The following is a 26,637-nucleotide window of genomic DNA, read 5'->3' as shown; positions in this document are numbered from 1 at the left end:
CAGAAGTCAGTTGCAACTTAAATCTGGTGACGGTTTTGATGTAGAGCCAACGCTTAGAAAGGCTGTCTTTGCTGCGGAAGCGTTCGAAGCCCCCGCACTGCCCGCCAAATGAAGGACGTGGGCTTTCGAGGATCCAGAGATTGACAGAAGAACTTCCAGCGCTGTTCCGCCAGAGTTTCCATTCGTCGCTTGATTTTCCTCTGCACACGACGCGCCTCTCTGAGGTCGCTTACGCATTTGGTCCGTCTGTAACGTCTTTCTGCACACCGCCGAATAGCACGTAGGTGGTCGAATTCGACATCAAATTCGGTGCGCATTCTAGTTGACGTGAGGAAGCCTCTAGCAGCCTTCATTGCTGTTGCTATAATGTCCTCCAAACTGGAAGTGAGGTCTTCTTTGCACGCCTCTTCCATTCGAGTTTTAAATGCCGTCCAATCGATGTGCGCGTGTTTAGCTGGGCCGGACGCCCCAAGACCTGGAATCTTGAGGTAAGTGGGTATGTGGTCACTCCCGTGGGTCTCCACATCACAAAACCTCTGGACACGCCGGCGCAGAGACCGCGAAACTAGCGTCAGGTCGAGGCAACTGCTGTATGAACTGGCTCGAAGGTATGTCGGGCGGCCGCCATTCATTACGTAAAGTTCATTTTCTGAAGCGAATAAGGCCAGATTCATCCCTCTGTCGTTGACTATAGGACTTCCCCACCGTTGGTAGTGGACGTTGAAATCTCTGCTAATAATCCAAGGAGCCCGGGTTGCCTCCATAATTGTCTTCAACCTCTCGCAGTCCAATTGAGAGGAGGGGGAGACACGCTGCAATCAGTGTGAAATCTATGGATCCTTTTTTGACTATGAAACACACGTACTGGTTGTCATGTTGCGGTTGAACTTTGCAGCAAACGTACGTTATGTCGGTGCGGATGTAGACCAGAACTTTGCTGCGCTCCCCGCATGTCGGAGCAAAGAAGGGCTCGTACCCTCAAAGCCTGATTGCTTGGGATAAGTTAGGTTCACAGATGACTAATATCGGGAAGTGGTTGTTGAAAACATATTGCCGAAAACTTGTGATTCGTGACTTTAGGCCTCTTGCGTTCCACTGGAATACCGCAGCGCTCCTTACTTCCTCACAAAACGTGGGAAGCTGGCCAGCCATTTTGTTTTAAAGATCTTGTAGTGCTGGAACAAGAGAGTCCAGCACCAGTAAGACGCTTCGGGAGGTTGACGATTGCAGGGCCTGTATCAGAGGGCGAATGGCGTTGACCACCGTCCAGAGGATCACGAGGGCTTAGCGATCTTGCTCTGGGTGCCCTTCTCTAACGACAGGTGAGCTCGGCGATGGGAGCTTGCACTGAGGAGGCTCAGCAGGACGTAACGGCGGAAGCGCTGGCCAAGCATCTGCACACGAAGAGGTCTTATTATCCTTGGCGATATTTGGCGGACTGAACACACTTGTACGTGGCGGCACGGGAGGAGGTTGAGAAGGAGGTGCCGTGGGCACGTCGATGTGGTTGCTTTTTGCAATAGACTTTCTTGAGTTCTTTCGGCGAGAACGCCTTTGCCGAACAGTCGCGCAGCTTCACGGTGCGTAGAATTTTCCCGAACCATTTGCTTTAGAACGGCACGCTCGTTTTTTTATGCGCGGATAATTCTTAGATGAGGCGTCATGAGGCCCTTTGCAGTTGGAACACTTAAGCACTTGTGCATTACAGGACTCAGCGCTGTGAGCTCCGGCAAAACGAGAGCACACTCTCGTGTTTTCGCAGACCCCGCTCACATGACCCAGTTTCAAACATCTGTGGCATTGCAGGAGTTTTGGAATAAATGGCCGCACGGCATGACGGAAATGACCCACCTTCACGTGTAATGGAAGGCTGTCGCCTTGGAACAAAATCTTCACACTACGGGAATTGCCCAGACTTGATACCCGTAGAATTATGGTGCCTTCATTTGCCGGCCTCACGAGTATGGGCAAATCATCCCGCGTGATAGCCTCGTCGACATTATAGAATACGCCGGAAGAGGAAACATTCCCGCCGAGCGGGATAACAGTACGTACTGTTAAACCGCAGTGGTTTCAGCGCAGCCGCATGGTGGACATCAACGGCTACAATATTCTTCCGCGCATTCACTAGAACGTCTCTGATTTCGTTAGGAACGAGGGCCTCGAGTTCTACAGAGACGACTTGCCTGTTAAGCCGCCTCATGTTGTCGGTTGGCTGGCTGCAAAGGAAGGATGAGGATGGTGGGTGTCGGTGTGTTGCCACTTGTCTTTACAGCGGACTCACTGGATGACGATTCGGCTCTTAGAAGTCTTAGTCTTCTGGCTGAGGTAAGTCTCAAAGCCGCCCTCACTGCTGGCCTCGCTGAGGTACTCTATGGTGTCATCGCTGTGGGGGTCGCTTGGACGGCTGAACCGCTTCCTCGACGAGCTCGAGGAGGAGGCCGCCAGGCCATTCGCATGCCCAGGAGGGTTCAGATCCATCGCCGTATGACGGGGGACGGCATCCCCGCAGTATACACACAGAAACACAGAAAAAAGCTGGAGACTGATTCAAAAAGTGTTCCACAAGGATGCACTTCGTCGTCTTCTCAGGGGTAATGGAAGTTAACAGGGACCTCGTACACGTCCCTGGTAATAGAAGTTGACAGGGACGTGTACGAGGTCAGCTCCCACCCTTTTGCACAGGATGGCATTCACTACGGTGGTGCCACTGGCAAGAGGGTGGGTAGTAGGATAGGTCGCCAGGCAACAGCTTTTTTGGGGGGACCCAGAGCTCTCAAGGAATCAGTGTAGAGAAGGAAGAATTAAGATCAAACGGACAGTGGAACCATAGGGGAAGAAAGAGACGCAAGCGCCAGGGCCAAGTTAATTCAGATATAGGTTTCATTAACATGCAAGGTGGCAGGAACAGACTGAAATGGGAGGAAATAGAACAGTTAAGGAAGGAGGAATTAATGGTATATGGTTTAGTGAAAACGCATCTTAGAGACATGGAGCAACCACCCTGTAATCCAGACTACGCATGGGAATATTGCAATAGAACACAGGACAGCGGAAAGCGGGGTGGAATTGGGGCATTAATTCATAAATTTATGAATTTTCAAAGGGTTAAGCTGGGATGCAAGTAACATTTATGGCTAAAAGGAAAAGTTGCAGGGGAGCAAACGCTCCTTGGCTTTGTATACCTGTGGACAGGACCTAATGCCAAAGAGGAAAATAGGACAATGTTAGAGCGTATTGCAAGCGACATTGATGAGCTAGGATGACAGGGCGAGATTATTATATTAGGAGACATGAATGCACACATAGAAGATATGGATGGATACACAGATTCGACAGGAAGCATGCTGCTGGATATGTGGGACAGGCATGATTTAGTTGTATGCAACAGTACCGAGAAGTGTGAAGGGCTCTTAACATGGGAGGCAGGGAGTCTGCACTCGAGGATAGACTATGCACTTATGTCACATAGGATGTATAATAGATTAGGGGTAATGAGCACAGATGAACATTGTTCTAGAAGTCTAGGTAGTGACCACAAACGTATCAAGTTGAGTTTCAGGAGAGAAACCAATGTAGGGCTGGAGTGCGATCCATCCATACATCCATCCATCCATCGGTAGGCTGGATGGATGCGTCATTAACCACCTCGCACATTCTACGGGTCCTCCCTTGTGTTTTTTATTACTATAATTTTGTATTCTTCCTTCTATGAATTAAAGCCACTAGGTAATTTGTGGATGATCTAAACTTATAAATACTAAACGTTTTCTTTATGAAGTTTCCACTTGCAGTGCCATTTATCATTCTCTATAATAGCCTCAGCTATGTTCTGGCTCATCAACGGGCACAAAGGTTGTTCTTATCTGCGGGTATTGCACTGTGTACTTTTTGATGTGTACAGGGTAATTTGATATGGGTTGCTATGCGTAGTGCCGATGTACAATTTGGATTACTGCCAAAGCACTTACAGCTTTGCTAGTAGAAGGAAGTGTTATCGCCAATAATTAATGAAAATTAAACGATGGAACCGTTTGATGTACAAAACCCAGATGGAATTTGATTTCTAAAAGGTGGGTTACCTTGCTATCGCCAAGTTGTTGCACTGGGTAGAACGAGAGGACGGGACACCACATGCTCTGCGTGTTTACAGCTATGGAATTACCGCTTAACTGTCATGGTAACCAGAACAGGGCACTTTTTTGTGACGCTTATGCGTGGTTTCCTATGCCCTTATATGCAGCGGATAGACCTGCTTAACCAAGCAACTAGCTTAAGGGAGTGATGAGAGTTAACAAAGCTTTGCTAGCCGGTGATGTTTGTTGAGAATCTAGTCTGCAGAAGTGTGTAAGGTAGCGGTATAACTGCGGTACTTATCCAACAGTGCACCTGCACTTTACATTTCTATTCCTACTCAATAGGCAGATAGGTGCAACGTGCATTACAGGGGCTAGTCGGTGGTGTGGGGCAAGCGCGGTTCCCACACTAGCAACGTGCATGTCGAGGATACTAACATTTCTTGGTTAGAATCGAACTTCGAAAATTAAAATGGGCGTACTTTTTTCAGTTTTTTTCGGTTGAAAGCGACAAGTATAACCCCTAATTATATCCTTCAGTTTCATGTGGTCTGTTTTCATTCCAGTGGAATTGGGTGTTGATGAACTACCGCGGACTTTGCTGTACTACTGTCAGGTTGTTTATGCGGCACACCTTTACATTTTTTCTCAGATAGTCTTACGCCAGACCAGAGATTGATTACACTATGAAATTGTGCCAACACATTAAGAGGTGGTTTGTATAATTCTTTATTGCCGTATAACAGTCGCTTGCAACAAGAAACTTGAAACACTATGCATGTATAAACAGCGCAATAATAACAATATGGTCAGAACATTTTTTGCACTAACAGAGCTCTATGGGAGGAAGTCATGGCTGTTTTTATATTTTGCGAAAGCATAGGTGATAAGTTTGCAAAGTTGGAGAAGCATTTCAAGGAAACACTCCGTAAAGCTATTCTGCAATACTGGTTGGAACAGGTGCCCTAACTGTTGATATACTTCGACTTGGAAGATGACTGTGTAGCAGTGACATTTTAATAGTTAAGTAGGAGTTCAACACTGTTCTGAACAGTATTGTCATACATTGAGCACTTCATTCTTTCCACCGTTTAGGCCCTTGCAAGTGTAGTCATTATCAATTACTTTCTACAACCTCACATTAGATCTTGGGTTCTTTTGGTATTGTGCTATGTTGTTGGTACGTGGCTTATAGTATTCGATACACTTGTGTAATTTGCATTGAACCCTTCATTGCTGCGTTTTGTATTCTTAAAAGTTTGGGTTGAAAATTAGGGCACTATATTTGAAATGAATAAGTATCAAGAACTGCGATTTTCAAGAAATGTCTCCATATTGCAGGCGTTTTCAGCTTATTTGTACTAGTGAGACAATTTAATAACAAAGTGCAATAAATATTTTACGAGGCATAAAATACTTCCTTTTCAGGAACATTTCATTAGTATGGTTTGCATTATGAATGTTTACCAGCCCGCATTTCTTCCTTTCTTTTCATTCCACATTTTATCATTAAATTTTGCCATCCCTACACTGAATATTTCGGTGCATTTCCTAGACCATTGCACTTTACCTCTGCTAGAAAGAAGTTATTTCATTGTCGCATCAGCCTTATTGAATACAATGCAGGACTAGATCAGTGCTTATTAGTTTGGGGCGGCGTGTGGCACAATTATAATAAATCGGAACAATCTGTTCAGGTGTTCAGTTTCGCGGATGTTATTTGGACGTTACCTGAAGGGAGGCCATATTTGAGGCCTTGAATGTGTAAAGATCTTTTAAAACGGCAAAGAAATTTGGTTTGGAAATTGAAACTTTGCTACTTTAGGTCCACTAAAGTTGCTAGTTTTCATGCCTCCAGCTCTTTGCCTTGGGGTAACTGACAGTTAATGTCACTATTTCCAGGAAAGCTGCTTTTCGAGGAGGGGCTTATTATATATAAAACTCTACACTGGGTGCGAGGGTGAGGAAAAAATTCGTTTACCCTAAATTAAAGGGTCGTTGTAGTGCAGTGCTCCCATCATCTATACGTACTGCACAATGACTTCACTGCTCAAGTCAATAGTTGGAAGCCATTTATTGGTCTGAATTTAAACAAAGTGCATAACTGGTTTGGTTTACGGGGTTCAACGTCCCAAAGTGGCTCAGGCTATGAGAGACACTATAGTGATGGACACTGAAAATTTCGACCACCTGGGGTTTTTTAACGTGCAGTGGCATCGCACACCACATGGACGTCTAAAATTTCGCCTTCATCAAAATTCGCCTGCACCGACCGGGATCGAACCTGCGTTATTTCGGGTCAGCCGAGCGCCATAACAAGTGAGCCATAGCGGCGGTGGTTGAAGTATGTATCTAATATTTAGCATACATCAAACAAATAAGTATTGATATTGTTCACATTTAATATTGTGTTGGTGCTCAAACCCACTGATGAAAATAGGAAACAACAGAGACGTTTTTTTGCACCTTTGAGCAACTTATTCAGCTGGAAAGCAAAAGTGACACTGATCAAAGGCTGTGTTGGTATTCGGTCATTTTGATTTATGAAACTAAGAATTTTTCTTTTCTGAAAAGGAGAAATCAGGTGTTTTGCAGACTACCCGTTCAGTTACGGGGTCGTCAGCAGCATTTTACGACTGAGCAATAAACTGGTTGGTATTCTGTGCAAGCATATTGACACGATAAATTGTGCCAGAGCACTACCAGCTCCAACATCCGTTCAAGCCCTTGATTGATTTTTGCTTCTGTTTCTTAGTTCAGAGTTCTCAAACTCGTGTGTGAAATGAACGAGCTCACTGCACTGCAGTCGGCGAACATCTTAACAAGAAGTCAGTGTAGAAGGTAGAATGCAGGATGAAATCTCTATGCATGAATCAGTCACTGTTCTATGCGGAAATGCTTACTAGCACCCTATAATGAGGTTGTAAAGTTTTTGCCTGAGTGAAAATAATACCGGCTGCTTACGTTGGGAAAAACAGTACTTTCACTGCTGTACTACATATACGTTGATAAGAAAAACTGTGAGCTGGGAAGTGAAATACGTAGGTGTTGAAAGAGATACAGTGGAATCACTAATGCCTCCACTTTATTCTTCATTGTCATTTTAAAGTGGGGATTATTTCTGGCCACGCAGTTGCTTCGTGATTTGAGAAACGACACAGAAGACATTTATTCTATAATTACTTAATAGTAGCTAATGTATGAAACTTACAATTTGGCTCGTATTTCGAACACCACTCGCCATGGCAGAACTTGCGTTTTAGAGGTGCTGATAAAATGTGTTAAGCCAGTCTTAACGGGTTATGCATCAATGCATAACGCGTAGGTCTAATGCGTTTATGCAGTAATTTTTAACAAAGCACAGAACGGTGCAATTTCTGCATTGATGATTGCCGTGTATTTATGTCGCATTTAAAGATACACAGGCCTGATAGGAATGGCATTGGCTAAGCACTAAGTTTCAGTATTTAAAGCAATTGATTAACATGTGATAATTGATGTGCGTTTACCCATCTGGCTTTGGGAGTAGTATAGCACTCCATGCGTTGCTTATGTGTAATGAGAGCAAGTTTAGATTACACGAAAGAAAGGAAATCGGTTAATGTGACATACTCATTTTTCAGATCAGCATTATCCCTGATGTTATATTTACTAGTTTGTAATGACCATCTGGAAAATAAGGTTAAGGGTGTGATAACGATTATCTTTCTTTAACGTTGTATAACAGTTGGTTGAGCTGCAATAAAGTCATTCATGAAACAAGTCTTCACTAGACGCAGCAATCGTGGTGATATATTCCCAAGGAATTAAAGTTTGAGTTAGTATCAGTGTTAATAATTTGGGCTCAGGGGACGCAATAATGCATTTTCAAGTGCCTCTTCTGATGTACCAAATACTTATCTCCTTGGGGGAAACTTTTTCAACTCTGTTTGCCTGTCATCTACAGTGACTTGGCACATAATAGCAACGGAAAACAAATAACGAATTATGTGCATTCGATCATCCGGCTCTTGCTAGAGCTGCTACACTAAGGCAAAGCTGAAGGAACTGTCACTATACTGATGCAAATGTATTAAATGAGGAGGGGAAGGCGGTCATTCGTTGTAGGCGGTTCTAGCTTTGCTAGGGAATGTCAAGAGCTGCTCCACCCGAACGTGGAGCCGAGCGTCCTGTGCGAGTACAAGTGGGCTGAAGCGGGCTCAGCCAGCGATTCCGCCAGTTCGAGAGAGGCGCGGAGATGAGCAGGCATCGCAGCATCGGCGCCCCCTGTGGAGCTCTGCGCTGTTCCCGACGTCCGCTCCGGCTGCGGCGCTTGCCTCCGGCTTGCGTGGCGGTGGGGAACGAGGTGCTGCAGGAAGAAGCTCACATAAAAGGTGCGCATGAATCACTAATGGGGGCAGATGCCAACATAGTAGAGCTAATAAGGACAGATATAAGGTGGAAATAAAATGGAGGAGGAGGTGAACCTACAAAGAGGTTTTCGACACCCCTTGTCGCTACTGCTGTTCATGATCTGTACAACAATTAGGATGGAACGCATGCTAGATGTGAGTAGAGCTAGGTTTATTCCCAAGTAACACATACTGTTTCTTCAACTGTTGAGTGATTATTAAAATTGTGTGCAACGTTATATAACAAAGGCCTTACTTTCCTACAACGCTAAGACAGCGTTGAATAAGTGCTCACAAAACACTTATCGCCATACTGTTAACCCCATCTTAGGGTAACGTTAATAAAAAAATGTTACGCTAACATTTTTCTGATGAGAAATGCAGCGTGACTGAACTCAATATTTAGGTAACATTTCCAAACTGAAACGCCAACCGAAAAAAACATTGCAAGGTGTGAAGAAGGTGCACAGGCTAAAAGCTGGACTTACAACTGTGGTTTGGCAAGAAAACGGACCACCCTAGCAAACCAAAAAGCATGAGAAAATGGACTTTTGAAAGCAGCGCAACACAGAAGCGATATTGTATCTACACAACCATCGATAAAAAACGCTAACTCCTTCATGCATAGTAAAAGCAAAGACACAATAAGATATTGCTCATTGCAATCTTAATTAGGTGCTTAGTGCTATTGCCCATTCCCATGTGTTCTGCAGATAAATGAAACGCTGTAAAAAAGCAGTCGGTATTAAGGCTGTAGTGGCAAGAAAGTTGTGCACCGTCGATACCAGAGCGGCACAATGTTCCCTTTTAGTGAGCAGCAATTTATAGCAGTTTTTTTTTTTTCTGGAGAGTGCCCTGAAAGCACGAAATCACGAATTATTCTTCTCTTAATTAGCTTGCACTGACACGACCCATCCTGTACTCAACAGCTTTGACAAATGTGGGTCAGCTAGCTGACAGCCGCAGGATAGCACAGAACTTGGGTAACTGAGAATCATTGCTGCAAAAGAGGGAAGGGGCTCAGCAAGAAAAAGCTAAGTGAAGCGTTTTTTTGTTTATTTTCACTGCATTTCACATGGAACCAAGTAGGTGGCGCTGGTCCTGTTGTGTTTTTTTTCTCTTTTGTTCCCGTATTTCGCGCCGTTTTCTTTTTGAGAGACAGGGCGGAAATGTGTTTTTTTTCCTGCTCCCTACAAACTTTCTAGTCGGTGCCAATACACTACTGAAATGCAAAAAAAAAAATAAAAATGGCACTACTTAATATGCTGTTATATCTTTACGAAATATTCCACCTGAGGACTGCCACATAATTCTTGCATGCGGTAAAGTTAATATGGACCAAACTAGTTATTCTCTTATTGAGCTGAGGGAGCCTCTGACATCTGCGAACGTGTACCACCTCCCTTTTCGTTAGAGGGATTAGAGGTTCCCCATGCTCTTTGGTGGTATTTCAGTTTCTGATTATGGAAAGAATAAGCATGGATGGGAGCTGCTAGACACCTACTTCCTAAGCAACATCACAACGTGTCAGCGCACCTTTGGTTTTCTTGTCCTGACCAAAGAAGAGCTTCATTTCCCGTGTTTTGTGTCCGCATAACTGTTTTCACGTGCCCTATTTGGACTTGTGGGTGGTGCTTTCCTGTGTTAAACCACAGTTATAATGACCGACCTACAGGGCAGCCGTAATACAAGTGCCTCAATTACGAATAAGGTTCGCGAAGGGCGCACGTTTGGCAGCCAAGGCCACACGCACAGCGGCGAGTAGCAGAGACGCGTGCGTGAAGTTATGCGTTACTCGCTCGCACGGAGGTGCTCCACTGACATGGAGGAGCTTTTTCTAGATTTCATGTGCGTCCAAATGCATCCACTACAGTACTGATAGTTCTATTGGCGATCACACCAGTGACGACAAGCGGTGTGCTGAGCGCCAGCCAGTGCCGAGGGCCAGCCAGTTGCGTTTTTTATTATGTGTAGAAAAACTCAAATCGACGGCGACAACACTCGCTTGCAATGTGCTCATTCGGTAAAATGCTTACATAAATAGGACAAATTGTCGGGCTAGTTGGTGGTGGTCCATTCTTTTGTTGACCGCGCTTAAAAAACACGGACAGAAGACATAGAAGACGACGTCACAGGCGCTGAACTTCAAGATTACCGAAACACTGCATATATACCCAAAAAACGCAGGCGCCAACAAGCGGCGAAAATTCTATGCACTCGCGGCAACAGAAATAATATGACAAGTAGTGGTAAAATGACAAGGGCTAGAAACCAAAGAATTGAACAGGGGGGATAAAACCAGAACAAGATGAGAGAAAAAATATCTTTTACAAAGTCATTTAAAAAAGAAAAACCTCCGACACGTGAAATAGTGGTGCGGTTTGACTAAATGAATTTGCAAGAAGGGGTCCGATAACTTTGAACCAAAACATATATCATACCAACAAAGATCAAACGTGGTGAAAATCAAACGTGGTGAAAAATAGGAAATGCATAGTGGCAAGAAAAAAAAAAACACGCAATGAAAACACTTTAGTGATCGGGCACGCAAACGAAAATTTAACAAAACAGATGAAGCCAGCAATTAACGCAGCTAAAACAGAAGATGAAGTGCGCTACTCCTGCTTTCCTTCCAATTTTTTTACATTTGGTTTCAGCCACAGATCTGTTTGCACCGCTGTTCAAAATTTCCTGATAGAATCTCACCGACTGCCTTGCTAAGTGTTTCAACCTTTTCTTTTCTATCAATTCTTACATTTTGACTAAATCATTAATATTTAATCACTCTCTTTATTATTATTCTTAAAATTTTAAAATCAGAACACTCATCCCTCTTCTGTTCATGACGAAAAATTCACCGGTGTTATGCTCCCACGTGCTTTTCCTTTTTGTTAACTGCGTTCAGGTGAATAGTCACCCGATTCTTGGCCGATCCCCCAGTGTGGGTATGTGCCATCTTTTGATAGGCTAACAACAACAACAACTTTAGGTTGTGTGAAATTTGATGCACGTAAGGGATAACAGCAACCTTTTTATATTGCTTGCGCGCTTCAGCCGGTGGCCCACTTTTTTCGCGCTTGATACTTTTTAGCACTTTTTCTGCAACAGAGCTAAGCAGTTGTGACGGGTACCCTGATCGCGTGAGTCTGCATATGTGGTTTGTGAAGCTTTCTTGCAAATTGTGCTCGCATGACTTGTTCAAGGCATTAATAAAGGTAGACTGAATGATACTTCTTTTCACCAGCTTCGAGTGAGCGGAGTCGTCAGGTAGGATGGCCTTTCTGCCCTTTGGTTCAAATGCCCAGCGCACGTGATTGGGGTCCTTAAAACACTAATAATTTGAGGCACTTCCTCATAAAGGCTTCGTTGTCGCAGTCTAAAAGGACTAAGAAATCGTCCACGAAGCAGAAAATTTCTTTAACGCTTGACTGTTCGAAGCGGTTCCTGGGAGCTCTGTCATGCATGTCAAAATAAAGATCGCTGAGCACGGGGGAAATGCATGATCCTATGCAGATTCCTTTTTATTTAATGAAGCGTGAAGCATTCCATTCTGCAACTGTTGGTTTTATGTATACAGAGAACAATTCCAAGAGCAATTCTTCGTTTTGCAAAGGAGTTACATTCTCTGCTTTTTTCGCCAATCTCCCTTTTTTCGATTTTATTACTATCTTTTTCTTGCTTTAGACTTACTTTTTGTTGGATTTTATTTTTGATATTTTATCCTTCTCTCTAGGTTTTACTGTATCTCATCTTATACCTTTAGCCGTGTTTTTTGTTTGCTTCACCTTTCTTGCTCATCCCCGTTTTTTAAATTCTTTTAGTTATCTAGCGCACTTCATCTTCTGTGTTTAGCTGCGTTAATTGTTGGCTTCACCTGTTTTGTTAAATTTTCGTTTGCGTGCCCGATCACTAATGTGTTTTCATTGCGTGTTTTTTTTTTCTTGCCACTATGCCCTTCTCATTTTTCACCAGGTTTGATCTTTTTGGTGTGTATGTTTTGGTTCAATGTTATCGGACCCCTTCTTGCAAATTCCTTTAGTCAAACCGCACCACTATTTCACGTGTCGGAGGTTTTTCTTTTTTAAATGACTTTGTAAAAGATATTTTTTGTCTCATCTTGTTCTGGTTTTATCCTGCCCTGTTCAGTTCATTGGTTTTGGCCCTTGTCATTTTACCACTACTTGTCATATCATTTCTGTTGCCACGAGTGCACAAAATTTTGCCGCTTGTAGGCGCCTGTGTTTTGGGTATATATGCAGTGTTTCGGTAATCTTGAATAAAGTTGAAATTCAGCGCCTGTGACGTCGTCTTCCATGTCTTCTGTCCGTGTTTTTTAAGCGCGGTCAACAAAATAAATGCTTACATTTTGCTTATACCTCAACAGCTCCAGGAGTAGAAATTAACACACACACACACACACACACACACACACACACACACACACACACACACACACACACACACACACACACACACACACACACACACACACACACACACACACACACACACACACACACACACACACACACACACACACACACACACACACACACACACACACACACACACACACACACACACACACACACACACACACACACACACACACACACACACACACACACACACACACACACACACACACACACACACACCATATCCGAAATTAGCCTGCAGGCAGGCGCCGCTCCCTCTTCCTGACGGCGATGAAAGTGGAGGACGTCAGGCCTCCTCTGGAACCCGGTGGGTCGGTGGCAGCCGCCCAGAGGAAGTGCTTCCACCAATCGAGCGAGGCAAGCAGCCAGGCCACCGTGCTGCACTCAGCCACAAGCGAGGACTCTTCGGCGGACGACGGGTTCAGGCAAGTTCCCCAAAGAAATGCAGTATGAAACAATTCTGCCCACCAAATGCCATTTATCTCCGAGATTTGAAGCCACCGTGCTGCACTCAGCCACAAGCGAGGACTCCTCGGCGGACGACGGGTTCGTCCCAGTGATGAGTAAGAAAGTCAAGAGAAGACTTCGTTAGAGGGAGGACTCGTCCTCATCAAGCACATCTATCGTCATCGTGATGCATGGTGCATCGGCGCATACAGTCCTGTTTATGCCTGAATCGCCCACCGAAAACCTCAACCTGCTGAACAGACAGGCCACGTCAGTGTTCCTCGAGGCTCGCGTCCCGGGGGTGATCAAGGACGTGATGATCAACAGCCGAAGGAACCGTCTTGCCATCGATGCAACGGAGCGGAGCGCCTTGGAAAGTCTAGCCACCATCAAGAAGATCGGAGACATCCCCGTCCGCTCTCTTGTTCTTGAAAACAATGGCACAACCGCTGGCGTCATTTACGACATCGATGCGAACATCCCTGACTCCGACCTGCCGGTACTCATTTAACCAGCGACGAACAGCATCGAAATAACCAAGGTTCAGCGCCTCGGCAAGTGAAGGTGCGTCAAGCTCACTTTTAAGGGCGATTGTATTCCATCGCACGTGAAGGTTGACCACTTTTGACACTCCGTTCGCCCATTCTTCCCGAAGTCGCTTCAGTGTCGGAAATGCATGAAAATTGGGCATGTAAGTGGTGTTTGTAATAGCACCATAGCGTGCGCGCGCTGCTCTGAACCACATAGCGGTGACAGTTGCCGCACTACCGTCTTGAAGTGCGCCAACTGCCGTGGCCCTCATGACGCTTCTTCGCAAGACTGTCCCTGCCTGAAGAAATAACGGGCGGTGTTGAAGCAAATGGTGTGAAACCATTCAACGCACAGAGAGGCTTCAGTTACGGTGCGTCGGCGTCGTTCGCGTCGTCGACGATCTGCTAGACAAAAGGCCGACAGCGGCAAGGAAGCCCCCATCGCTCCTGCTAATTGCCCTCCCCCTCCACCAAGTAATGTAAGCCCGGTGACTGGTGAAGCCGGAACGAGGGCTTCAGAGGTGACATAGCCACCATTGCCGAAGCCACGCTCGACTTTGGTGTCTGAGCAGGCACCAGGCCCCCATTTTCCCACGCCTACAGCTGAGCGAGCACAAGACAGAGATCCAGCCTTAGGTGAGGAAGTGCAGGTGTTCGCCATCTTGAGGTTCCTTATGAACGCCATGCGTGTGATGCTGTATAGCTTTCACTCGCCAGCAGCACGGAATGCATTGCAGGTGCTGGACGCGCTAAATCTAGTCCTTTCAGCTTTCCAGTAGCAGACGGAATGGCTCTCCCAGCGTTACCACTTGAAAGCCAGGTCAGAGAAGCGTCAATTGTCCTGTGGAATGCCCGTGGACTCAATTACCGCATTTCGGACATTCGCGAATACGTCTATAAACACAGATTTCCAATCCTTGTGATTTGTGAGCTCAATTTACAAAATCCCATCCGAATTTCTGGCTATGAAGTGTTTACATCCTCCACGCACAGGGGAAATAGCAAGGTCATCCTCTACATTCGAAGGGAGGTTACTTATGTGCCCCATACGGTTCCCCCTCACAACCATAACCAGTACGTCTGTGTAACGGTGAAAAGGCGCACCCTGACGTTTACGCTTGTGGGCGCGTACTTATCTCCAACAACAAGGTTTGACGCCGACAGGCTGAGGGACTTGTTGGCTGCAACACCTGGGCCTTGGATCGTCACTGGTGACTTCAATGCGCCTCACGCCATGTGGGGAGGCATCCCGATGAATTTGAAGGGAAGAAGTCTTGTCTGTTTCGCATCTGAGCACGACCTACAATGCGTTAATGACGGTTCTCCAACGTACATTCGCGGGCTGTCTTACAGCAGTTGTCTGGACTTGGCGTTTGTGTCTCGGTGCCTTGCGAGACACGTCCGGGGGTTTGCCGACGTAGAAACGCATAGAAGTGACCACATCCCCACATATATTATTGTTCCTGATCTCGCTGGATGCAGATCTGCGAAACGTTTGCAACGAATAGTCTGGTCTATTTTTAAAACCTTTATGGAAGAATCCTGCAGAGAAGACATTACAACATGCATTGAAGAGCGCATCAAGGAGGCTATGAAACACTAGAGATGCTTCTTCACCCAAATGCCAAAGTTCACACACTTCGATGTGGAGCTGCAGCGCCTCCGATCACTTCGACGAAGAGCAGAGAGAAGATACAGGCGCACAATGTCGCTGCCCGACTTAAGGGATGCAAGGCGCACACAGAAGAAAATTCAGCGCAGAATTCAAATCTTGCAGGCTTACCGTTGGAAAGAATTCTGTGAATCACTGGATCCTCGAAAACCTCTCTCACGCATCTGGAGTGTGGTGCGTGGTTTGCGAACATCTCCTCAGCAGCTCCAACCATTCAAGTCTCACACACTTCAAGGACGTAGCGAAGCGGAGATTGGTGAAAATTTTTGCGCAAGAATAGCAGGTCCCGGGAACCAATCCACATCTCTGAATTGCTGCGAAGTGCCTAGATCAAGGGATTCACTAATTGACCTTCTTTACTCCATGGAAGAACTAGACACCGCCATGGCCGGTTGCAGACGGGCTTCATCGCCGGGGCCCGATGGAGTAACATACTCTGCACTTGCAAACCTTGGTCAGGAGGCTCGACGTGTTCTTTTAGACCACTTTAACTCATCATGGTGTGCGAGTACAGTCCGGACGTGTGGAAATCAAGTCGTCTGGTTCCAGTCCTTAAACCTGGAAAATCGTCGCTTGACCTAGCATCGTACCGCCCAATCGCATTAGCTAGTTGCGTGGGCAAACTCATGGAAAGGATGGTACTAACGCGAATTGAGTGGTATCTGGAGCGCTATACCCAGATGTAATGACCGGGTTTCGGCGGGGACGTTCTGCTACTGATAGCGTGATTGACCTGGCTTCATCAGCTCAACATCAGAAGCATCTGAAGCGCTTGACCGCGGCGTTGTTTCTGGATGTTAAAAGGGCGTATGATAACGTCACTCATCAAGCTATTTTGGACTCTCTGGAAGCTGCAGAACTTGGTGGTCGCATGTTCTGCTGGATACGCAGTTATCGATCCAACCGATCACTATTTATGTAGACTGAGGACGGACCAACATCTTCACATTACTCTTCCTGTGGGGTCCCACAGGGTGGAGTACTCAGCCCAACGCTATTCAATCTTGCGCTTGTCGGCCTTGTCGATGTACTACCACAGTCGGCGAGAGTCTCAGTCTATGCAGACAATATTTGTACCTGGGCATCAGGAGTTACGCGACCACAAGTTCGAGTAAAGCTTCAAAAGGCGGCAAGCATTCTTGCGGCCTACCTCCGCCTGCAAGGACCGGATATTTCTACTGAAAAATGTCCCGTTGTTGCCTTTACACGCAAGAGCATGTCCCATTACCCTGTACGCATAAATGGGTCAGCAATACCCTATGAAAGAAGCCATCGCTTCCTCGGAGTAATCATCGATCGTAATCTAACATGGAGCCAACATGTCTCGCACATGAAAAGGCGTCTGACATCGATCGTTCACGTTCTCTCCTTTCTCGGAGGGAAGTCGTGGGGAGCATCAGTGCAGTGGATGCTCCAGCTGTACACCGCATTATTCATGGGATTCCTTCGGTTTGGTTTGGTTTATGGGGGTGACAGCTGATCCGGATCATGAGATTGAGATAACTAGAAGGATAAGAATGGGGTCGCATTATGATACATCGTTCTGGCGCACGAAAAACACGGACGAAGGAAGAACAGACACACAATCGCCGGACATCAACTGAAGTTTATTCACAGAAACCAGTCCTATATGTACACATGTGACCACCAGGTAACTGATATCAAAAGCACAAAATCGGGAAAACCAAAAGGCAATCAACCAGAGCCACAGGTTCCATATCGCACACGTGCCTTCATGCAAATCGCCCACAATTTCTGTGCCTAGCTGACACGATCAACACCGTTAGCCTTCAGATAATCTAGTTCCTTTCTTCTAAGCACAATAGAGGGAGTACTGACGCAGTGATCTTTATCATTGGCAATACAGAGGGCTTCAAAAATTTCCCGGCTTTTCTGAGTCCTGAACTTTCTTAACACACTTGTTTCTTCCAAAAACGCCTTGCATGCTGGCTTATACGAACAACGGCGAATGTGGTCAGCTAAATGACCTCCGCCACTAATCGAAGTTACTGTCCTGCGATGCTCTAGCAAGCGTTCGTTGATACAGCGCCCGGTTTGTCCAATGTAGCGTTTGCCACAGGCGAGAGGGATGTTATACACCACGCCAACCTTGCAGTCGACGAGGGCTTTGGTGTGCCTAATTTTGCAGGCAGACCTCTTTTTGGGTTCGTTTACTAGGCGGCACAGGCGACCCAGCATCTCCGGAGCTGAAAACACTACACGGACGCCGCACTTGTCCCCGACCTTCTTGAGGCGGTGCGAGACCTTGTGCCAGTAAGGCACAACGACAGGTCGCTGTTGCGGGCGTGTGTTATCCACCTGCCTGTGCCGTGCACCAGATTTTACTTCGCTAATCTGGCTTTCGACCACTGAGGCCACGATTTCTCTCTGGAAACCTGCCTTCTCCAGACGCCTTAGTTGGGCATGGACACTCTCCCGGACTCGATGCTCACACGACTTGGCTAGAGCAGAGCGGATGCAGTTTTTTGCAATAGCTCTCTTCACGAGCTTATAATGAGCCGATTTGTAGTTAATAATTTGTTTTCTCTACCGTGGCTTGTACTGCCAGCACACGCTCGTTTCCTCAAAAATAAAGCACACATCTAGATACTGGATGTGCCCTTCCTGCGGCAGTTCGTGTGTGCACTTCAAGCCAAAGGCGTTGCAAACAAAAATGTCAATAATGTCGTCCACGACAATACCCCTATACCGAGCCACAGTCGCGTTCATTACTACAAGGTAGTCGTCTACGTATCTAAAAACTTTCAGCACGCTGGCGTTGTAAAGGGACGCCTGAATGCGCTTGTCAAGGGTGGATAAAAATATATCGCTTAAAAGCGGTGCTAGGCAAGAGCCTATGCACACTCCTTCTTTTTGGATGAGGCAATGATCATTGAAGGTGACAATGGTGGATGAAAGATAAAATCTTAAAAGCTCTAGAAAATTGTCGGTAGATAACCCTGTCATATTCTGAAAAGCCACAGGCCCGGCGTCTTCAATGAAAGTTCTGACCGCGCAAAACAGCTCAGGATGAGGTATTGAGTAGAATAAATCTTCAACATCAATTGAAAAGGCAAATCTTTTTGGGCATTAAGCTTCTACGCCAGAAAAATATGCAATGACTTCAGTGGAATTTTTTACCAGAAAAGGGTCGTCTAAAGAAATGGCACTAAGGTGCTTCTGCAGGAACCTTGACAAGGAGCCCTGCCAGGATCCCTTTTCCGTAACGATAGCGCGGAAAGGCGCAGATTCTTTGTGGGTTTTTACCGTGAAGAAAACACTAAGGGAGTTTACATCAGAAGCGGAGATACTCTTTCTTAATCTTTCCAAGTTCATTTCTTCACATAAAGCGATGGCCTTTTTCTTCACCTTGGCTAAAGACACCTTCCTATCAGCAAAGTTTTTTGTCAAGGCCTCGATTGCCTTCTGACGGTACGTAAAATTTGGCATCACCACGAAGCCTCCCTCTTTGTCCGACACTAACAGGGCAAGATCGTTGCTCTTCAGAAAGTTGACAGTTGATCTAACTGGTATTTTGGGGGCAAAATGTGCACCACTATACCTCAAACACTCTACACCTTCAGCAATACAGCGTTCCTGTTCATCTGAGCTTGCTGCCGCCGCCACGTTCCTGACCATGGACAGTAAATGTACAGGTTCTTCTTTTGGTTCAATACAGAACTTAGGACCACGAGAAAGTGCAGCTTCAACCCTTTCGGGCAAATTACACTCACCAATACAGGTTACTTGGTTCGTTGCCAGTTGCTGGTTCGAACCAAGTAACCTGTATTGGTGAGTGTAATTTGCCCGAAAGGGTTGAAGCTGCACTTTCTCGTGGTCCTAAGTTCTGTATTGAACCAAAAGAAGAACCTGTACATTTACTGTCCATGGTCAGGAACGTGGCGGCGGCAGCAAGCTCAGATGAACAGGAACGCTGTATTGCTGAAGGTGTAGAGTGTTTGAGGTATAGTGGTGCACCTTTTGCCCCCAAAATACCAGTTAGATCAACTGTCAACTTTCTGAAGAGCAACGATCTTGCCCTGTTAGTGTCGGACAAAGAGGGAGGCTTCGTGGTGATGCCAAATTCTACGTACCGTCAGAAGGCAAACGAGGCCTTGACAAAAAACTCTGCTGATAGGAAGGTGTCTTTAGCCAAGGTGAAGAAAAAGGCCATCGCTTTATGTGAAGAAATGAACTTGGAAAGATTAAGAAAGAGTATCTCCGCTTCTGATGTAAACTCCCTTAGTGTTTTCTTCACGGTAAAAATCCACAAAGAATCTGCGCCTTTCCGCGCTATCGTTACGGAAAAGGGATCCTGGCAGGGCTCCTTGTCAAGGTTCCTGCAGAAGCACCTTAGTGCCATTTCTTTAGACGACCCTTTTCTGGTAAAAAATTCCACTGAAGTCATTGCATATTTTTCTGGCGTAGAAGCTTCATGCCCAAAAAGATTTGCCTTTTCAATTGATGTTGAAGATTTATTCTACTCAATACCTCATCCTGAGCTGTTTTGCGCGGTCAGAACTTTCATTGAAGACGCCGGGCCTGTGGCTTTTCAGAATATGACAGGGTTATCTACCGACAATTTTCTAGAGCTTTTAAGATTTTATCTTTCATCCACCATTGTCACCTTCAATGATCGTTGCCTCATCCAAAAAGAAGGAGTGTGCATAGGCTCTTGCCTAGCACCGCTTTTAAGCGATATATTTTTATCCACCCTTGACAAGCGCATTCAGGCGTCCCTTTACAACGCCAGCGTGCTGAAAGTTTTTAGATACGTAGACGACTACCTTGTAGTAATGAACGCGACTGAGGCTCGGTATAGGGGTATTGTCGTGGACGACATTATTGACATTTTTGTTTGCAACGCCTTTGGCTTGAAGTGCACGCACGAACTGCCGCAGGAAGGGCACATCCAGTATCTAGATGTGTGCTTTATTTTTGAGGAAACGCGCGTGTGCTGGCAGTACAAGCCACGGTAGAGAAAACAAATTATTAACTACAAATCGGCTCATTATAAGCTCGTGAAGAGAGCTATTGCAAAAAACTGCATCCGCTCTGCTCTAGCCAAGTCGTGTGAGCATCGAGTCCGGGAGAGTGTCCATGCCCAACTAAGGCGTCTGGAGAAGGCAGGTTTCCAGAGAGAAATCGTGGCCTCAGTGGTCGAAAGCCAGATTAGCGAAGTAAAATCTGGTGGACGGCACAGGCAGGTGGATAACACACGCCCGCAACAGCGACCTGTCGTTGTGCCTTACTGGCACAAGGTCTCGCACCGCCTCAAGAAGGTCGGGGACAAGTGCGGCGTCCGTGTAGTGTTTTCAGCTCCGGAGATGCTGGGTCGCCTGTGCCGCCTAGTAAACGAACCCAAAAAGAGGTCTGCCTGCAAAATTAGGCACACCAAAGCCCTCGTCGACTGCAAGGTTGGCGTGGTGTATAACATCCCTCTCGCCTGTGGCAAACGCTACATTGGACAAACCGGGCGCTGTATCAACGAACGCTTGCTAGAGCATCGCAGGACAGTAACTTCGATTAGTGGCGGAGGTCATTTAGCTGACCACATTCGCCGTTGTTCGTATAAGCCAGCATGCAAGGCGTTTTTGGAAGAAACAAGTGTGTTAAGAAAGTTCAGGACTCAGAAAAGCCGGGAAATTTTTGAAGCCCTCTGTATTGCCAATGATAAAGATCACTGCGTCAGTACTCCCTCTATTGTGCTTAGAAGAAAGGAACTAGATTATCTGAAGGCTAACGGTGTTGATCGTGTCAGCTAGGCACAGAAATTGTGGGCGATTTGCATGAAGGCACGTGTGCGATATGGAACCTGTGGCTTTGGTTGATTGCCTTTTGGTTTTCCCGATTTTGTGCTTTTGATATCAGTTACCTGGTGGTCACATGTGTACATATAGGACTGGTTTCTGTGAATAAACTTCAGTTGATGTCCGGCGATTGTGTGTCTGTTCTTCCTTCGTCCGTGTTTTTCGTGCGCCAGAACGATGTATCATAATGCGACTGTGAACCAACTAGCCCAGCTGTCTACGCTTAAGAATGGGGTGGAGCGCATATGGCAAATTCTCGCAGATCATGAGTGGCAGTTTGCCAATTTCCCTCAAGAGGAAAGTGTACAACAGCATAATCTTACCGGTACTCACCTACGGGGCAGAAACGTGGAGGCTAACGAAAAGAGTTCAGCTTAAGTTAAGGACAACGCAGCGAGCCATGGAAAGAAAAATGATAGGTGTAACGTTAAGAGATCGGAAGCGGACAGAGTGGGTGAGGGAACAAACACGGGTTAATGACATCCTAGTCGAAATCAAGAGAAAGAAATGGGCTTGGGCAGGGCATGTAATGCGAAGGCAAGATAACCTCTGGTCTCTAAGGGTAACGGAGTGGGTTCCAAGAGAAAGTAAGCGTAGCAGGGGGCGGCAGAAGGTTAGATGGGCGGATGAGATTAAGAAGTTTGCAGGCAAAGGGTGGATGCAGCTGGCAAAGGATATGGTTAATTGGAGAGACATGGGAGATGCCTTTGCCCTGCAGAGGGTGTAGTAAGGCTGATGATGATGATGATGATGATGATGATGATGATGATGATGATGGGGGTTTAACGTTCCAAAGCGACTCAGGCTATGAGAGACGCCGTAGTGAAGGGCTCCGGAAATTTCAACCACCTGGGGTTCTTTAACGTGCACTGACATTTCAAGAAAGGGGCGACTACGAGTGAGTACGTTACATTTCATCATTCATGACTATACATGCTCGCTTACATGAGTTGTGACATCATACAGCAGCGTACGCACTGCATCATTCGCATTTCGTGCCATATATATACGGCTGCGGACGGCTTTTCTGCTGATGGGAGATTATAATGCTTTCGCATTAAAAATCTTCAAAACACACACGCGGGCACCTTAGGTAAGACGCAGGCGACAGTGGCTATCAAAGTTTTCTAGCTTCATTTCTGCGCAAGCACCCAATGGCAATCGCTGCGTCTTGCTTGTCTTGTGGTGCTAAGAGCAGAAAATAGCGCTTCTAAACTCCATCTCAGTAGTTTCTTGCAGCACTACCAAAGCTGCGATGAGTGCAGAGGCGAAGTTCAGATGAGGTCGAATGTAATGTCAGTGTAAAATGGGCGTACGAGCATATGATATAGCGTGCTTCGTAGAGTATGTGCACCAAACGCTATTCAAATCGAGCGTTAACACACGCTCGCGTTACGTACGCTGTTTAGAGAACAGAATATACTCAAAGTAAAAAGGGGGGCGGGGCAGTACAAAACACATAAAGAAGCCATTTTAATTTACTAGAGAAAATGGCACCTGCACTCAACCCAGATTCAAGGAGGATCCTCTTTGATTCATATTGTGGCACAGTGCAAAAACGAACAACGGACCAGAAAGGAGAAGACGATATGGGCGCTCCTTTCTGGTCCGTTGTCCGTTTTTGTGCTGGTCTACAGTGTGAATCAATTCCAACTCGCCCAACACAACATACTGCTAAATCCCCTTTGAATCCAGATAATAGCCTAGATTTGAAGATCTATACCTGTCGATGAGCGCACCTTTTGCCTGCGCTGCACAATACCCGTACCACACAGAGACATAAATGGATTAGGGCAAGAAAATAAATTCGTGTGTAACTAAATATAGAGAGAGGAACCAGCAGACGACGAGGTGCCATCCGTCAACAGCCCGTAAATTAGGACGAAATACCAATGAATGTTCAGCTGCGGCGTCGACGCGAAACCCAGGATCGGGCGCTTAACATCCATCTCTGTCATGTGGGGCTCCTCAGAGCAATTTTAATTCCGCTTAATTAGAAACTAATTAAGCGGTAATATGCAAAACTTTTAACATTCACTTTAGGATCAGAGCATTTTGTTCAGTTGTAGAAGGGGTTCATAAACAGCCGATCCAGTTTTTTCCTACACAGTGTGTTCAGCGTGGTCCTTTTTTCTGGAACTTTAAGAAAGCCCACCAAATAGAAAAAAACACGGGATTGGAGCTCATGCTCTAATAGGGTGGATGGATGGATGCATGGATGGATAGAAGATAGGAGCATCCCCTTTGAAACGGGGTGGTGGCAGCTGCGACCATGATCGGCTGTTTTCCTTTATTTTAAATTTAACTGTGTTATAAATTGGTCTTAAAATTCGCCATTTTCTTTAAATATGTTTTCAGTCCAACACTTTTAACCTGATGTCACCTCTCTGATTTTTAGCCAGCAATCTTCCAATCGCTTTTTGCTAACTTCCACGCAGATTTATCTACATGACCATTGTTATATCTAAACCCTAGGGCTTCAGGGAGAGTGACTGTGCTTGCATCGACATCCGGATGGATGCCGTTACATTCGAGTATAAGACGTTGAATCATTTCTGCAGATTTATCACAGACGGCACATGTGTCATCTTCTTCGTTATATTTCAGTTTGTAGCTGCGCTTTCTAAGACACCCTAATCTAGCTACGAAGAGTAGGGTACTGCCTCTTGAGTTATCATAGAACGATTTCTTCCTGATCTCCCTTTTCCAGTATCGATATAGTTTTACGCTATGCGTCTTTTTCATTGAATGAGTCCAGATTTTGCCTTCCGCGTTTTTTACCTGTAGTTTAATGCTCTTTCGTTCTATGTCCTTGTGTCCTGCATCAACATCATCAGCCTAACTACTCCCACTGCAGGACAAAGGCTCCTCCCATGTCACGCCAATTAACCCTGTCATTTGCCAGCTGCGTCCACTGTATCCCTGCAAAACTTCTTAATCTCGTGGGCCCACCTAACTTTCTGCCGCCCCCTGCTAAGCTTGCCTTCTCTTGGAACCCACTCCGTTACTCTTAAAGACCAGCGGTTGTCTTGCCTTCGCATTACATGCCTTGCCCAAGCCCATTTCTTCCTCTTGATTTCGATTAGGATGTCATTAGCACGCGTTTGTTCCCTTACCCACTCTGCCCTCTTCGTGTCTCCTAACGTTAGCACCTATCATTTTCCTTTCCATAGCACACTGCACTGTCCTTAACTTAAGCTGAACTCTTTTCGTTAGCCTCCACGTTTCTGCCCCGTAGGTGAGTACCGGCAAGATACAGCTGTAGTACACTTTTCTGTTGAGGGAACTTGCTAAACTGCCACTCATGATCCGAGAGAACCTGCCATATAAGCTCCCCCTTATTCTTATTCTAGTTAGTTATTTCCCTCTCATGATCTGAATGAGCGGTCACTGCCTGCCCTAAGTAGACCTTTACCACTTCAAGCGCCTCGCTACCAATTGTGAACTGCTGTTTCCTTGCTAGACTGTTGAACATTACTTTGGTTTTCTGCATGTTAATTCTTAGAACCACCGTTCTAAAAACGTAAAATACCGCCTGCACAACCGCCCGATCACGGCACCAATTTACATTCAGCGATGTTGCAGACGGGAAGTCGTCACGGCGCTTTGGTTCAGCCCGGCACGAAGCGCTCATTGTGCAGCGAGTGAGTGCATGCTACAAATTTCCCTCTGCGTTCCCTCTTCTTCGACATAAATGTAAAACGCCGTGTTGTGCGAACAAGCTGGCTGCCTTTTATTTACCATCGGCGATCGACGGCTGTAGACGCTGCCTTTTGTCACTAAAAAGCCATGTGTGGTTGCTTAGAATATTTTTTCTTTAAGTGCATCTCCGGCCTTCACGGTGCAGAAAAAAGTGCCTGAACTATATTGTTTGTATTTGCTGAAGTCAATTGGGTAAATAAAGCAGCTTTGATATTACTCCTTTACAGTGGAATCCGATGCGCAACCAAACTTGTGGCTGAATGTTTCTTCTGTCTCATTGGTCACGCTCTTTTTCTCGGCAAAGAGCGAAAGCGGCGCTGGACGTTTAGCTGCGGCAACTGCAACGCCGTGACATACTGCCATCGCCCACAGTCGCTACCGAACCGACATCCGCTTCCGGTTTTTTGACCTGTCAGGCGTTTGGTTTCGTTTATGGGGGTTTAACGTCCCGAAGCGACTCAGGCTGTGAGAGATGCCGTAGTGGAGGGCTCCGGAAATTTCGACCACCTGAGGTTCTTTAACGTGCTCTGACATCGCACAGCACACGGGCCTCTAGAATTTCGCCTCCATCGATATTCGACCGCCGCCGCGGCCGGGATCGAACCCACGTCTTTCGGGCCAGCAGCCGAGCGCCGTAACCACTCAGCCACCGCGGCGGCTAAACCAATCAGGTGTGGCCGCTGCGGCAGATTATGACGCTTTTTATTATGACACAAACTCGGAATACGGCCCCTGTCTTCTTAATGTTGAATGATGGTATACTTTGAAAAAGAGGCATAAACGAAAGAAATTTCTACGCAGAGACAAACGATTCCTTGCTTCTTGGACCAAGTTCTTTAATGAGCTTGATGGGAATTTCAGCTAACATAGTGCAGCTCCCAAGCGCGTTTTAAACGAACAAAATGTGCACGCTGACCGCGCCCAAGTGATTGGCTGCTGCAAAGTTCGACGGGCTGCACAATGATACAAATAAAGAAAACGGAAACTACAATAAACTACGCGACTTCACTCCTTTTCCATCGTTTTTTTTTTGTCTCTGCGATGGCTCAATAAAGTTCCTTCTGAATTGGCCGTCGCTGGCTAGCATATCACTTATCGTGTTCCGGAAGAATGTGCTGACGCACTCTCAGGACTATGCTGAGAGCGGCGACGGCCGCTCACTTCCAGGCGGGCAGCGCGCACTCGTCGTTCATTGAAAACACGTTTGGCAGCGCTACAATACGGTCGCGCAAGACCACGTATACGGGATACGTTGCTGAAAGAAACTGGATCGGTTGTATATCTTAACACCCTCTATACATATTAACGATGCGCGATACTCTGAGGAGCGCCAGACAACGAAACACAATGTGTCGTTGGTTGCACCACCTGCGGTGCGCCCCTTTCTTGAAATACATTGCTAAAGTTACGTGACGGGCCGTGTATAATTTTTGTTGACGCTGTGTGGCGTCGCCGGACGGCCATGCTTGTGAACTTGACATGCATGCGTGGTGACGGCGGGTCGGACACCATTTTTAGAGCAGTGACGACGACACCGCTGCCCGCAAAGAGATTTGCGATGCTTTTCGTA

At 46.1% G+C, this 26,637-nt stretch overlaps 1 protein-coding gene across 1 annotated transcript in view; it reads right to left on the bottom strand.

The window, feature by feature from the left end:
• Positions 1 to 4,788: 4,788 nt before the first annotated feature.
• LOC144116342 (uncharacterized) overlaps positions 4,789 to 26,637 on the bottom strand; it is a 204,246-nt gene continuing 182,397 nt past the window's right edge. Inside the window, exon 4 of the mRNA XM_077651088.1 lies at positions 4,789 to 8,424. The gene's annotated coding sequence lies outside the window, so the exon portion shown is untranslated. The remainder of the gene's footprint in view (positions 8,425 to 26,637) is intronic.

The sequence above is a fragment of the Amblyomma americanum genome, chromosome 1 (assembly GCF_052857255.1).
Source record: "Amblyomma americanum isolate KBUSLIRL-KWMA chromosome 1, ASM5285725v1, whole genome shotgun sequence".
NCBI lineage: Eukaryota > Metazoa > Arthropoda > Arachnida > Ixodida > Ixodidae > Amblyomma > Amblyomma americanum.
This window is presented reverse-complemented; position numbering and strand designations above follow the sequence as displayed.